General features: G+C 45.3%; 1 non-coding gene across 1 annotated transcript; it reads right to left on the bottom strand.

Annotated features, from left to right (window-relative positions):
• Window positions 1–1,642: 1,642 nt before the first annotated feature.
• On the bottom strand, window positions 1,643–1,813 carry LOC114697563. The gene has a single exon (XR_003735214.1). It is a non-coding gene; the product is annotated as a small nucleolar RNA SNORA81 (small nucleolar RNA).
• Between the last annotated feature and the right edge of the window lie 13,480 nt (window positions 1,814–15,293).

Below are 15,293 nucleotides of genomic sequence, written 5' to 3'. Positions count from 1 at the left end.
AGTTCGAGGCCAGCCTGGGCTACCAAGTGAGCTCCAGGAAAGGCGCAAAGCTACACAGAGAAACCCTGTCTCGAAAAACAAAAAACAAACAAACAAAAAAATCTTATCTTATTATAGTTTCAATTATTTACGATTACATCAAAAATAAATGCATTAATAATAATGTGCATTTGCTTCATCGGGTCTCTGCCTCCCCAGCTCTGTGGTGACCAAGTGCCACCATCCACAGCTTTTTGTTTTCATGTGCTTTATAGAGATGGGACTCAGTCCTCACGCTTGCAAGCATTCTAGCAACGGAGCTATCTCTACATCCCAAACAACTGTGTATAAAGTGAGAGAGAACTGGTTCAGTGTAGGGAGACAAAGTCCAGAATCAAGCCTTTTAGTCAGGGTGGAGCCCAGGGCAGCCGCAAGCATGAGACCTCACTTCTGCCTCCTCGGTACTGGGTTCACAGTCTTGCCGCACCATAACCCTGCCGAAACACATAATCCTACTGTCAGTGTTTTAGATGGACTTGAACTAGACATCCAAACAATTCGATGGTGTGATGGCTTCTTTGTAGAAGACTTCGTAAAAGGTCTCATGGGATGTGTGAGAGGTCACTTCCGACTCATGCAGACATTCAGGGTTCTGCCTGCTATTCAGACCTGGAGGGCAGTGTGGAGCACCTACTATGCTGGTTACTGATGGTGAATCTGATAGAAATCTCATGGGGCTATCATTCGGCCAATCACAGTGTACTCCATTTTCTAGGCACCTACTCTGTTCTAGGCACTATTTTCTAGACCAGGGGTTAGCAAACTATAGACCATGGGCTAGAGATGACCAACTGCATTCTGGGAAGTTATGAATCTAAAGCTAAAAATAGTTGTTTTATTTTACGTTTTATAAAATCTTTATTGACAAATAATTCACATAGTACACAATTTGCCTGTTTGCACAATTTGATAGACTTTAGTCCAGCATCCTCATAAGCCCAGGACACCATCACCACTTCCTATTTTAGAACATCGCTGTCTTCAATTTCAGACACACATATAATGTATGGCGATTACACTCCACCTGATTTTTTTTATTACATTCCACCTTATTTTTTTAAATAAACATATTATTTGCAGTTGTAACCATTTTTAAGTTCACAATTCAGTGGCATGAATTACACTCGTGATATTAATTACATTTGTGGTATTCACTGATTACATTCATAGTATTCATTCAATAACTATATTTATATTCATTAATTACATTAATTGTATTGATTTGTTATATTCATGATATTATGTCTTGATACTACTGTCCATTTGTGGGGCTTTCCCATCACACAAAACAGAAACTCTGTCCTTAGGAAATTATTGCTCTAAAAAATAGTTCTATTTATTATTTATTATTATAGATTATATTAAAGAACATTAATTCTCAAGTCTAATTTCTGGGCCAGAGAGAAGGCTTATTAGGTAAGGGTTGCTGCTAAGTCTACCGACCTGAGTTCTATCCCCAAGACCCACATGATAGGAGAGCACCAACTCCCAAAAGTTGCCTCTGACCTCTGTACACACAGAGGCATGCACGTCTCCACCTCCGTATGTACACTAAATAAGTGTAAATACAATTTAATTTTCTACTTTCCTTTAAACTTTAAAGACATATTTCACCAAATATTAAGACACTGGACATTAAGAAAACGGTTTACCCCAGTCTTTGGGGTCCAACACAGCTACTTTTCTTCTTCTGTGTACTCTCCTAGCATTATTAAAAAATCCAAGACATGATCCTGCTTTTTGTACTTTTAGCACACTGCTTAACAAAAAGGGTATATATATAATGTTTGGGGGAGGGAGGAATCAAAATTTCATGACACTTCAACGTCCCATCATACACAGATTTCCATGTCCATAGACAAAGTCCTGTTAGAAGACAGCCACCCCTGTCCGAGGCTACTGTCCCCTGGAGAGGCAAGAGTGTCAGTGTCATAGACCATGTGACCAGTTAAACCTAAAATATGCATCATCTCGCTCCTTGCAGAAAAACATGTCAGTCCCTCTTTTAAGTGCTTGACATGCACTGAACACCCCAAGAATACAGTCCACCGCCAAGCAGGAGAGACAGAGAATAAATGACATATGCCATTTAAAAATAGAACAGTGTATTCAAAGGTGGTCATCAAAGCAAAGGGGCCGGAAAAGCGAGACAGGAGCATGGGGTCAAACGGGTAGCAGCATGCAATCCTCGATTTCGTTTTTACGTCCTCCTAGCTATAGCTGAGTTCTCACTTAAGCCTGCGGTAGTCAGGTAGTCATACTTTAAGTCGAAAGACAATTCGCGTGTTGCAGGGAATTTACTATGCCCTTGCTCTCAAGAAAAACCTCCAGGAAGGAATAGAAGGGGATGGGTTGGGGTTTCTACTCAAGGAGCAGCGGTTGTCTGCAGAGCTGCTTTAGCATTAAAGGGTGCACAGAGAAGCACTAACGCTCTGTGGCACTGTGTGTGTGTGGGAATGCATATATATGAGTGTGTGTGCATGCGTGCGTGCGCGCATGCGTGCGTGCGTGCGCGCGCTCCCACACACAGAACAGAGGTCACATCAGATGTCTCATCTCTCACCGAACTGGAAGTTTGCTGTTTTTGGCTAGGCTGGCAGGCAGGTGAGCCCCAGGGTTCATTTGTCTTCACCCCACAATGCGAGGGTTAAGGCACCTGCGGCCTTTCCTGGCTTTTTACCCAGCCCTCCTTGGGCAGCTTGGGGTTTAATCATCTCCTCTAACCCCTCCCTTCTGGGTACTGGGGCAGCTTTCAGCAACTCGGAATCAAATCACCTGAGCCTACTTTCCTCTTTGGAAAATGGAGCCAGCCCCATCCTCAACCACCGAGGATGGCATCATTTCTAATGTGAGACCTGGAAGGCCCGCGCAGTCCTGGAGAAGTGTTTAAGAAATGTTCACTTCCTTCCCTCACTTCTAATCAAATTCAAGTTCTTGGCTTCCAATTAAAGATTTCCGAAAGTTCCCTTTAATCTCCTGTTAGTTAGTTTTTGAAAAGCCCCACGCCAATCCAGACAGCAGAAACAGCAAATGACCAGAAGAAATATTTAGCGGCAATCCGAATTTCCTCATCCAGCCCCTGCCGCAGCGGCAACAGCAGCCTGGCGCGCTGTGCCCCTGCCCAGTCGTTATTGAGCATGTATTTCTTTTTTATACCTTTCTGACACTCTTTTCGCCACTCTGACTCTCTCTGCTGATGCCCCTCCGATCCTGAAGTGGCTCCCTGATGCTGTTATTTGAGTCATCCTTCAGTGTTTCTGGGACATAAAAATGGTTAAATTAAATGTCAGAAGCAAAAAATGAATTTTCTTTGATAAACTGTACAAATAAATAATTCTCCATTTTCTTCCTTCCTAGGGTGGAAAGAATGAGCAATAAATTTGGAGCTGTGTTCCCCTTGAATTGGCCTTATTTGTGGTCATTATTTTGAAATATTTACCAAGTAGTTGTGTTCTTTAAACTTACCCCCTCTATGTTCTTATGACATAAAATGGAAACAACGGTGTATTTTGGTCCTCCCACTAACATTGTGAAATGTTCACACTATGATGTAGAAACTGAATATTATTGTTGCCATAGAAATATGAAATTCTATGATAAAAATGTATAGCCAATGAATGATTTGTTTTCATTTTTATTATTCCTCAGGTGGAGTTTCATTTGATGGCAATCCCATATCACATAAATTAGGTGACATTTCTCTCAGTTTTTCTTCATTGCCACCACCAATGTGACTCTAAATCTTCAAGACACAAAGCATGGAATTGTGACCTGCAGGGCGACATTATCCTCTCACCCAGCACCAGTCTTCCCATTCTTGTTTTGGGCTCTCCTAACAATCCACTTATGGACTAAGAATGCACCTCCGTTGGTCAATCACCTCACCTGTAGCATGTGTGAGGCCTAGGTTTGATTCCCTGGCACTCCACAGAACTGGGTGTGACGGTGACACCTGTAATTCCGGCACTCCGGAAGGAGAGGCAGGAGTTCAAGGCCATTTCTGTCACATAGTGAGTGTGAGGTTAGCCTGAGCTACGTGAGACCGCGTTTTAAAAATCCCAACAGCAGACCTGCAAGGCAGCTCAGCCAGTAAAAACATTTACTACCAAGCTTGAGGACTTGAGTTCAATCCCTGGGCCCCAGCTGGTGGAAGGAGAGAGAGAATCAGCTCCCACACACAGTCTGCTGTCTTCCACACAGGCACTGTTGTAAACTCTCTCTGACACACACATAAATACGTTTTTAATTACAATAAAAAAAACACCAACCACACAAACAAATAAAAATCATTTTGTAGTTAGAAGGAACCTTAGATCCATGGTAGGCCAATTTCTCAATAAGTGCTCCAGGATCTGTGTGGCCCCTCACAGCAGGGCTCTTCCTTCCCAAGAGGCCCCCCTGCAGCTGTTGCTCGACAACAATGGAGACATTCTTTCTCACTTGGATCAGAAAGGTGCTTCTTAGATTCTCTCCATTTTGGTCTTGGTTTGTGGCTCTCCACAGCTCAGTGTGGTGGGCTTTGAGTCATTGACTCAGCTTAGTACCACCTGCAGCCCTGGGAACCTGTAGGAGCTGGGAATAGTTAGATCCCAGCCATCAGCTCCAGGAAGCCTTCCTGTGATGATTCCGTTACATAGTACAGTTTGGAACACACAGGTGTTCTGTAACAGAACATGGACAGAGCTTTGGAATGAAAAGTACCTGCATGGGGAGACTTCCTCCTTGTCATTTTAGGGCAGACTCTCCCATTTCCTCATGGTCCAAAGGGGGTTATCAGTAGCTAATTCATAATCTTGCTGAGAGAAACCAAGGAGATTCCAGTAGCAAAGTGGACAGCAGAAAGCCCAATACACCTGGGATTCTCTAAACATCCAGAGATGGTAAGGTTGTTCCATGATCAATCCTGTTGATCCGATTTCTATTCCCAGAATGCATTTAATGGGGAAGGAGAGAACTGACTCCACAAAGTTGTCCTGTGACCTCCAGACATGCACTGTGTGGCACATGCATGCCTATATCACACACACACACACACACACACACACACACACACACACACACACACAGAATAAGTTTAGGGTTTGAACTCCATTTAACACATTTAGTAGATGTCTTCAAACATCAGCCAATATGGATTCCACTCATTTGAAAACAGACAAGTTCAGAGTAAACATTTTAGACATAACATTTTAGACATAAGACATAAACACCTTCATCTCACAGATGCAATATCTGTACTTGAGAGAGGCTTCATGACTTGTTCAAGGGCATGGAGCTGAGGCATCGCTATCTAGCAATCCAGAGCATGCCTCCGAGGCCCCAGGTCTTCAGTCAACACACTGTTATCTGCCTCGTAATGGAATGATAAGATTTCTAGCCATGGCTCTGGTGATTGCACACGTAGGGACTCCATATTTGTCTGTATAATGTCCAAATTAATAACGTTTGAGCTTCCCCTAAACACTGGACACCCTGCTTATTTATATGCATACATCTTCCTTCCTATTTATGTCCCACTCTATGCTGAAATAATTTAAGGTGACCCTTGGGCATTTTATCAACAAACCAGATCTCTGGCTGCTACCACACCCCTCTAAGACCTGGACAGTTCAGTAGTTGCTTTCTAGAACCGAGGGAAGAAAATTTGTAGAAAATGTGCACAATTTGAGAGTCAGGAAACATACCCAGTTTTTGTGGTATCATGTGAAACCGTGCAATAGTGACTTAGGTTAACCAGAACCCCAGTCATAATGTTAAGAACTACATTGGGCATCAACACGTTAGGGCTCGCCATTCTGGTCACGCAGAAAAGAACAGGCATTTTACTGTGCCCTTCCCTGGGTGAAATACAAGGGTTAACTCTCCCCCACTGTGTGCCAAAAACGTCTAGTTTACGAACTGGAACGAATATGGCACCTTTGTTTTAAACAGCCCATTTCCAGTTTTGTGTGGCTGTTGAGATTCCTGAGCTAGTAGCAGGGGCCTGGGCAGGAAAATGGGCGGGGTTACAAGTGTGGACACATGGGCTGTGGGAAGGAAACTATTTAAAATGGGGCTGAGGGTAAGGGGGGAAAAATCCCCTTTCCCCAGCTGAGATTTTTCCAGGACGGCGTCATACAGTCTCCAAGACCTCTGCGAAACAGTAGATGGCTCTCATTGGCTGTATGCAAATGACCCGAGAGCCCCGGTTTCCTGGCACAAGGATGCAGTCTGAGCCTGGCTTTCTCAGTCCTGAAAGAACAGAGTCATTCCTGACAGGGCAGTTTCAGCCCTGACATTCCAGGAAATAATTCCATAACGTCACTCGGGCTGGGGTTTCACCCGTCCTAAGACACGGAGGCTCAAGTGCAGTGTGGAAGATTTAAGTTTGCCCAGACTTTAATGTAAAACCCAGAGCAAAAGCCGTGCCGGGAGGCCGGATTTCACCGAACATTGTCACTAGTAATTAAACCCAGTGTAGGGAAGAAAGGGCTGCTGCCAGGAAATTGCAGACACAATCTGAAGCCTATTTCCTCTCCATTTTACAGACGGGGGTCCATACCATGTCCCAGATGTGACACCCAGATAAGGTGTTTGGGTCATTAATGTATTTGCAGAAGTTAGCGGCATCCTGGAGGCGCAGAGGCTTTTCTGAGGTTTGCTGGCCTGTACATTTCAATGTGTTTCATTTTCTCCAAGAGCAAGACAGCTGAGAAAGGTCACGAGTCTCGGGTTAAAAGCCCGGAAATGGACCAGGGCCCCACACTATGACATCATTTTCTTGCAATGCAGTGAAGCAATGACAATCCATGAAGGAAAAAAAATGACTAGCGAGGCCTGGCAGCTGGTGAGCCCCAGAGTCTGCCTAGGTGTAAGAGCACAACAGCAGGGAGACAGGGGGGGGGGGGGGGGGGCACATGACGGGACGGGGACGGACACGGGACAGGAGAGGGCGAGTGCCTAGAGCCTGGTCCGCTGCTGTTTATTGCCAGTCCTGTGGCTGGTCCAAGGGGAAGAATTCAGATTAAAACCTGCTTCCGTGCCTAACTGTGAGTCCTGGTGTGGACGGGCTTTTCTGACTCACGCAGCGGTCTCGGGACCCGCGATAGGGCTCTGTGCTGCACTGACCTCCTGGAATGTGCACATAAAGGTCTGCTCACACAGATGGAGAGGGTCATAGCAGCCGAAGAAACTGGGCGTACAAGTCCCCGTACAACTTGCCGGCACCTCCACAGGAGCATCTTCTCTCCTCGGCTATCACTCACTTATATAAACTTGGAGGGTGAGGAATCAGCTTTGAGTCTTATGTGATCCTCCTGAGACTTAGAACCTTCCTGTGAGTTCCTTGAGCTGCCCTCCTCCTTCTAAGAGGGGACATTTCAGCCCAGCAGAAGCAGCTGTAAAGACCTTGTCCTGGGCACAATTTGGAGCGGATGTCCAGACTTTCCTAAGTCGTCCTGTGAGGATGTGAACACCCACCCTCCTTGTGGGGGACACTCAGAAGTCTAAGTCTGAGAACTTGCCTGATTATGAGGCTTGGACAAAATCAGCTTGCTGAGTGGCCATCCCCAAACACATTCTCAGGACTGACAAAAAGATGCTCTCAATGCCCCAACACAGGTCACAGGAGGCTCAGTGAACACAGGTCACAGGAGGCTCAGTGAACAGGAGCCCTGGACTAGGCGTCAGCCTGGCCACGTGACCTTGTACAGTGTGCACAGTTGTGGTGGTGCTGCTGGCCTCCCCAATGGCAGAGCCTGACCTGGATCCCATCTACCGCTCCAGCCCTGAATCAAGTCAAGGATTCAAGGGCTCTGGCCAACACATAGAGAGGCTGCATCAGAATGGCCTGCTGGTCCGCCTCTGCTCACTGGCTTGGTGGCTGCTTCCTGTAACTGAGTGTTCCCTTTGTCACACCCATGTAGACACTGTAAGACGGCTGTAAAGCACAGCTTTAGAACTTTGTCTTTTTTCTTTGCTCCACCCACTTAGCCCCTCTTGGAAGTTAGCAGAAGCCACCAAACACTGACTACAGGTAAGACAGAAGATCACAGCTCCTTGGCACTTTAACATATATTTCAAAAAACAATTGACATTAAATCGCTTTTACAATGCCACTTCCTAGCCTCCTTGATGGGGTGATGTACTACAAGGACTGTCCCACTCATGCCGGACCAACCCTGCAGCAGCTGAGCCAGTACCAGGCGGCCCACCTAATCTGGGTTTCAGGGAGTTATTTTACAGTAACGGGGTGGGGGGCAGAGACAGGTATGCTCTCTGGGAAAGTCACACATAGCTGAGAGATGTACCCATACCCAGGAGGGCTCAAAACCCAGTCTTCTCCTCCCCACCCTTTTTTTTTGGGGGGGGGGCGTGTCTTAAATGAGTCACTATCCCCAAGATCTATTGAAAGCTTGAGCTGTTGTATGGCCAGGGAGCATAGCAAATCTAGAGAGGAGAGAGAAAGAATTTTACTTAAATGCCCACAATTACTGAGGTTTTATTTGTCTGCCAAATTGGCATTCTTCTGCTCTCTGATCTCTCCCTTTAAGCAGTTCTGATCCTCTACAGTTAACCCTATAGGGAAAGGGAGTTCATCTTACACTGGTGTATTTGATCACAAATCTGCGGCTTGTGTTTGTCACCATTTGAATAGCCCTCAGGCTTGTCCACACAGGTTAAAAGTGTTGTTTAACTTAAATACACAGATTAGACTCATTGCAAACTACCCTTTCACCTTGCTCTAGGCAAGGCGGAAGATCAAAGCTTCCTGGGTTTTTCCAGGATGACCCTGCTTTGTTCTGAACACTTTGCCCACCTCCTGTTTGCAGAAGCTCCTACAAAAGCTCCTTGTTTGTCTGTTCTCTAAGACACCTTCTTATGAACAAGACCCCATCGCTCATTTGGCAGCCTAGGGACAGGGGATGCACCCTCATGGGTAGTCTTTACTTTGCTGTGCCTTTCATGGTTTTAGTACCAACTCTTTCCAACTTTAAACTCATAGTGTTAAAGCTGTGAATGGCAGTGTAGGACTTGGCAGGTGACGAGAGCGACTGGAACTGGCTCTGTTCTAAGAAGACCGATGTTCAACAAAGAGAAGCAGTTTACTATTATGAATTCTGCCTTGAATACCCACGTGGCTAATATTTTTAAAAAGTGACCCTGGCTTATGAAGTCATTAATTCCTTTCAGATTGGAAGAGAATAGAAAGTTAATAATGATAACTGATTTCACTTAGCTCTTGAATTATTATTGATTAAGAATACACAGGGCACCAGATTGTGTCTTCTTAATATGGCACAATGATTCTGAAAAGTAAATCTCCCAGCCCAAAGGCCAGCAAGAGGCTCACTGGGGCAGGGAACTTTCCACTAAGCTTAAAGACCATGTTCCATCCCTGGGACACACTATCTACTGGCAAGCTTCCCTCTGACCTCCATACATGCTGTGGCATATGAACACATATGAACATGTGCGCACACAAATAAATACTTGTTAAAAAAAAAAAAACCAACCAACCAACCAACAACAACAAAAAACTCCAGCCCATAAAACAGAGATTATATAGAAGATAAACCATAAAGAAATTTGACCAAACTACACACCAATAAAAGAGCTGAAAGCAAAGCCTTTCCCCGGGTGGTGGGGGGGCAGGCCTCTGTTTTCCCACACATGAAACAAAGGAGCCAAAATTAGCTGTCATGTCCAGAATCCTGGGACTTAAAATACACGCACTAGTGTAAAATGTTAAGCCCTCACATGCTTTGTTTGGCAAATTTCATGAAAAAGATAAGCTCAATGGAATTATGACTTCAGATAGAGAAATGGATGCTATCACAGACCAAGGGAGCAACGTGAAGGAAAACACAGAGCTTGGCCACAGATATGAAGGAATGTCTATTTGCAACAGGCAGCCTGGACAGGAGGGGGACCGGCTGAGAGCACCTCGCTCAAGCCAATCAATCAACAAGGATTTAATTTGACTCAGGTTACTTTATTTGTCAAGGGACTCTTAAGGGGGTGCCTGAGATAACATGGCCAAGGATTATATGCCCCGCTGAGTGTAGTAGATTGCAAAAATATCCTAGCGACTAGCTCTGTGTGACTGGGGAGGGAAAGGGCCTGGGTAACCAGAGAGGGCTTAGGAAATATTCAAGGAATGCTCTGAGGTTGAGCCTAAACAGTGGGGCCTGGCTGGGGCTTGTAAAGAAAGGGCAGTGGCAAGCAGACAGAATGGGAATGAAAATGGGTTTATCCTCTTTAAGTAGACTCCGCAGCCAGCACTGGCGGGGGGGGGGGGGGGGGGGGGCACGACGACGACACGGACACGGACACGGACGGACGGGGACGATGGACACATCATGCTTACAAAAAAGCACTTTGACCATGAACCAAAGAGTAAGCTTTAGACGTCCTCAAAATATAAAGATGCCTTGGTGTTCAAGATTTCCAGAGGACTCAGCTCTCCCAGAGAGAAATAGAAAGAGAGCACAGCGCTTCTGCAGCTGGGCTCTCTTACAACACGAAAACCACCAAGTGCAATGGTTACTCTTGCTGTGCCTGCCAGGGAGCTGAGACAGAATCGACATGGAATTCTAGGACTCAGATACCTAACTCTTTCTTCTCTTTGTTTCCTTCTTTATCTTCCATTCCTATCTTCCATTACAAGCTGTCTCATTCTTTCATCTTTTTCAAAGATATTGATTGAGTCCTTTGGGTCAGCCCCATTGAAACCTTTTGGAGAGGGGATGGCGTGTGAGCATGGAGCCCCAGGCAGGAGGTATGAGCTTTTAATATTAGCTCTGCCTATGACTCATCCTGTTTTTAGGTCTTGAGGCTTGATGTTTATTCTTGGGATATAGTTCAGGCATTTTCCAGATGAGGAAGGGCTCTGGGGCCCCTAGCTGCCTTTTCCTCATAACTCACCCAGTCATCTTCATCTTGTTTAAGCATGGGTTACTTCTCTGAGGGTCTTTGATCCTCTGGCTGCAGACGCTCTGGCACCAGGGAGTCTTAAAGGTCAAGGAGCAAAGACACACACAGAGGTGGGTAAAATTGGGGGACACTTGTTAGTGAGAGCCTGTGGGGTGAACATTGGCTTCTAAGATAGATGGACAGTGTCGTCCGCAGTATGAGTAACTGCTCACTAAGCTGGGGCAGGGGTGTTCTGAACAGGGTTGTTTGCAAGAGAGCCATTACTCTGTTTCCTTTAATCCATGTGGACTGCCAGTGGTCAATGTCACGAAGTCCAAAAGCAACAGTAAGTACTCAAGCCTCAGTCTCTTCATCTGGGGAATAAGGAACCTGGACCCATTCATCTCCTGAGGTTCCTTGCAGCTCTAATTGCTGTGATTGTTTGACCTATCAATTCTCCTCACAGTCATTTGGCTCCACAGGGCACTCAGATGAACAACCTTGGCATTCTCTTCCAGTACAATGTGAAACAACACACAGATACAGTAGAAAACTGCATAAATGGAAATACTGATTGGCAAGTCAACGATTCACTAAAGGCACTAAGTTATATTATAGACCTATGAGATAGGTGTAATGGTTAGCTTGAATTTTCAATGTGACAATTTAGAATCACTTGGAAACAGAGCCTCAGAAAGTGTGTGGCTAGATCAGGTTGGCCTATGAGCTTGTCTGTGGGAGATTGTCTCGATTACATTAATTGATATAGAAAGAGGCGGCCCCTCCCTGGGTTTGAGTTCTTAATTGTATAAGAATGGAGGAAATAAACTGAGTACTGATTATGCATGCATTGGTTTCTCTCTGCTCTTAACTGTGGATATGACTAGCTAGTTTAAACTCCTGCCAGCCTCAACTTCCTGATATGATGGATTTGTGATTTAACATAATGTCTTCTTCCTTGAGTTGCTTTTTGTTGGGATATTTAATCATAGTGGCAAAAATGAATCTCAGACAACATGCTTAGCCACACCCACTACAGCATGTGTAAATACTTGACAAACTAGGTTTGTGCAGGGTTGTATTTCCTTGTTTGTTTTAGATACAGTTGTAAGAAGTCACACAGGGTGGGATCCTGTGTACTCTACACCAAATTCCCCTCAAGGATGCCATATTGCAAAACTATGGCACAAAAAATCACAACTAGGTCTTAGGCATTAAAGTCAAGACGAACACCATGTCTGTCGTGGTTGGGATTCCTCCTGTTGCCCTTCTGTGGTCTCACACATTCACTCTCGATCCTTAGTCCCTGGAAATTCCTGGAAACCACTTATCCAGTCCCAATTTTTATAACTTTGTCATTTCATGAATTTTATAAATATCATGCAGATCATAAATGTGTAAAATAAGCTTTTATAATCTCAGCATCATTGTTTATTTATCTATGTATTTGCTTATTTTGAGACAGAGTCTCACGTAGCTCAGGCTTCCCTCACACTTACTGTTTAACTGAGAAAGAACTTGAACTTTTGATCTTCCTGCCTCTACCTCCTGAGTGCTAGGATTACAGGTGTGTAAACCATCCTTGGTTTATGTGGAGTAGGAATCCAGTCTAGAGCTTTTCCTGTGGTATGCAAGCACTCAGCCAGCAGGGCTACAGCCCCTAACCATCAAACATGTGCCTCCCGAAGTCAGTGACCGCCACAAAGCAATGAAACAGAGTGGGGAAATGGTCTCTCCATGAAACACCAAGGTTAGTGAATACAGGCAGTGGAAAGGAAGCTCTGGCTTCCAAGACTACATCACAACTATCCATTTCCTTTGGGATGTTCCCCTGTGAGGAGCCGTGTCCCAGGCTAGACCACTGGAGACAGCTAGAGAGACCACCACAAGGATCAGGCAGTAGCCAGGCACTCTGATTGACAGATGAATTCATCTCTGGCTCTGACTATGAGTGAAGCTGTCTGGAGCCCTTTAGCACAGCTCATCTGCCAGCTGTCCACCTCTGAGTGACATCCATTATGGACTCGAGAAGCTAAAGAGTTGCCCAGCTGAGACCTGTGTGGGTATTTGACCCACTGAATCTGGTGGTATGGTAAAAAACGATTGTTCTTTTAGGCCAACCAATTTGGTGTAATAGTTACATAGCCACAGCAGCCTGGACATCATCGAAGTGCTAGACAGAGCCTCAGCCCCTGAACCTGCCTGTGAACGCTGAGGAAACTGATCCACAGAGGTTCGCTCATCTATCAGTGCCATCTCTGGAAGCCACAGAGAGAGAGTCGGGAGTCAACTCTCTGACCCCCAAGCCTCTGCCTTTTCTTGTCTGACTAACACTAAACTAAGAAAGTATCTGCAGAGCCCATGTGGTGCGTATCTGTAATGCCAGCACTTAGGAGGTCATGAGTGTGAGGTCAGCGTGCACTACATAGTGGATCCCCTCTCAAAGAAAAAACCAGAAAAGAGGAGGAGGAAGGAGATGAGGAGAGGCAAGAAGAGAAAGGGGGGTGATGAGAAAGAGGAGGAGGAGGAGAAGGAGAAAATAAATAAGAAAGGACCTTTTATGCAGAATCCAAACACTAGTGCTTTGACATGCTACATTTTTATTTCCATTGAATAAAAGCTGAATTAGTCAAAGGCCTTGACATAGAAACAAAAGTAAACTGGGTGGCCTTACATGTGTGGAGCTTACAGACGCTGCACATAATTGGGCTATTTGAATGCAACCAGCTCCAATTAGGGAAGCAACGTGTTCAAGTAAACAAAACAAGAGCAATTCTTGAGTCTCTCTGCGCTCAACACACTGAAAGGTCTTTCCTCTGCACGAACAAAGCGTGGCCTCTATTAATATCAAGCCTGGCCTCCTCAGAACACTTGCTTCCTGGTGATTTACGGTGGCCAGCCTGCTTCCTGCTCCTTTTGAAAGTTAGATTTCAACCTGGGAGGAATTCTAAGCAATTCCTCATCCCTTGGCCCCAGGGCAACTTCAGGGGATTCTTTTAGAGAGAATTTGGGTATTTACAACTCACAAATTGATCTTGATAGCTCACAAAGGGATGGGGGGGGCTTGTGGTTCTGTCTGATGCCAACTGGGACTTGATCCAAACACAAGTAAGAAAGTCTAGTGCAGGCGGCGTGTGTGGGAACAGATCCTCCCTGACCTCCCAATTACAGTGCGATGATGGAAACTTTTTCCCTTAAAAAGATCAAAGATATTATCCTTTCGTCAACGACAATGACATTTTGCTTCTAAAATAATTCCATTTGAGGAAAACAACTAAATAATCTGAGTCACATGCTGCCCACAATTCTATCTCAAAGAAAACCGTGTGAGGGACTCCAAAGCCGCTCTTCACCCTGTTGCAACATTTTTGCAACTCACACAGCAACTTGATTAAAGGAAGGTTGCATCCAGCCCTGTTCTGACCGTTGTCTGCATCGGTACAGGCCCTGGTGGCTGCGGGAAAGAGTTGTCGGGATTGACAGCCCCACCTGTGATGTGGACAGTTCTCAGTCCACACAGCCTGAAAGGATGCTGTAAAAATGGAAATGGTTCTGAGGATGTAGCTCAGTGGGTAGAGAACTGGCTTGGCATACACAAGGCCTGTCTTAGTTTGGGTTTCTATTGCTGTGAAAAGACACCGTGACCACAGTGACTCTTACAAAGAAAAAGATTGAATTGGAGCTGGCTTATCGTTCAGAGGTCAGTCCATTTTTGTTTTAGTAGGAAGCATGGCAGCATGCAGGCAGACATGGTGCTGGAGAAGGAGCTGTGAGTTCTAGATCTGGGTCGGCAGGCAGCAGGAAGAGAGAATGAGACACTGGGCCTGACTTGAGCTTCTGAAACCTCAAAGCCCACCCCCAAAGACAAACTTTTGCCAGCAAGGCCACATGTCCTAATCCTTTCAAATAATGCCACTCCCTATGAGTCTGTAGGGGCCATTTTTATTCAAACCACCACAAGGCCCAGATTCAGTCTTAGCACTGCATATACTGTCTGTGGCAGTGCGTGCCTGTAATCCTAACACTAGGGAAGCAAAAGCAGGAGGACTAGGAATTCAAAGTCATCCTTAGCTACTAACCTGGGCTACATGAGACCCTGTCTCAAAATAATTTAATTTCGTAGTAGATTACTAGCACAAACTCATTTTAGTAAGAAGGTAAACTAACTGACCTCCTCAATGGAGAAGTCTAAACTGAGGCCTTACAAGCTTTGAACATGGTGAGAAGCAAAGACACTTGGAAACTCTGTTCCTAGCTCTTCTTCATCCCACTTCCTAGACACTGACCATGTCTCCTCCCCCACTCCCATCATCTCCCTGGCCTCTTGTCCCACTAAGACCACCTGCTACCTTACCAGCCAA

Source organism: Peromyscus leucopus, chromosome 6 (assembly GCF_004664715.2).
Source record: "Peromyscus leucopus breed LL Stock chromosome 6, UCI_PerLeu_2.1, whole genome shotgun sequence".
Lineage (NCBI taxonomy): Eukaryota > Metazoa > Chordata > Mammalia > Rodentia > Cricetidae > Peromyscus > Peromyscus leucopus.
This window is presented reverse-complemented; position numbering and strand designations above follow the sequence as displayed.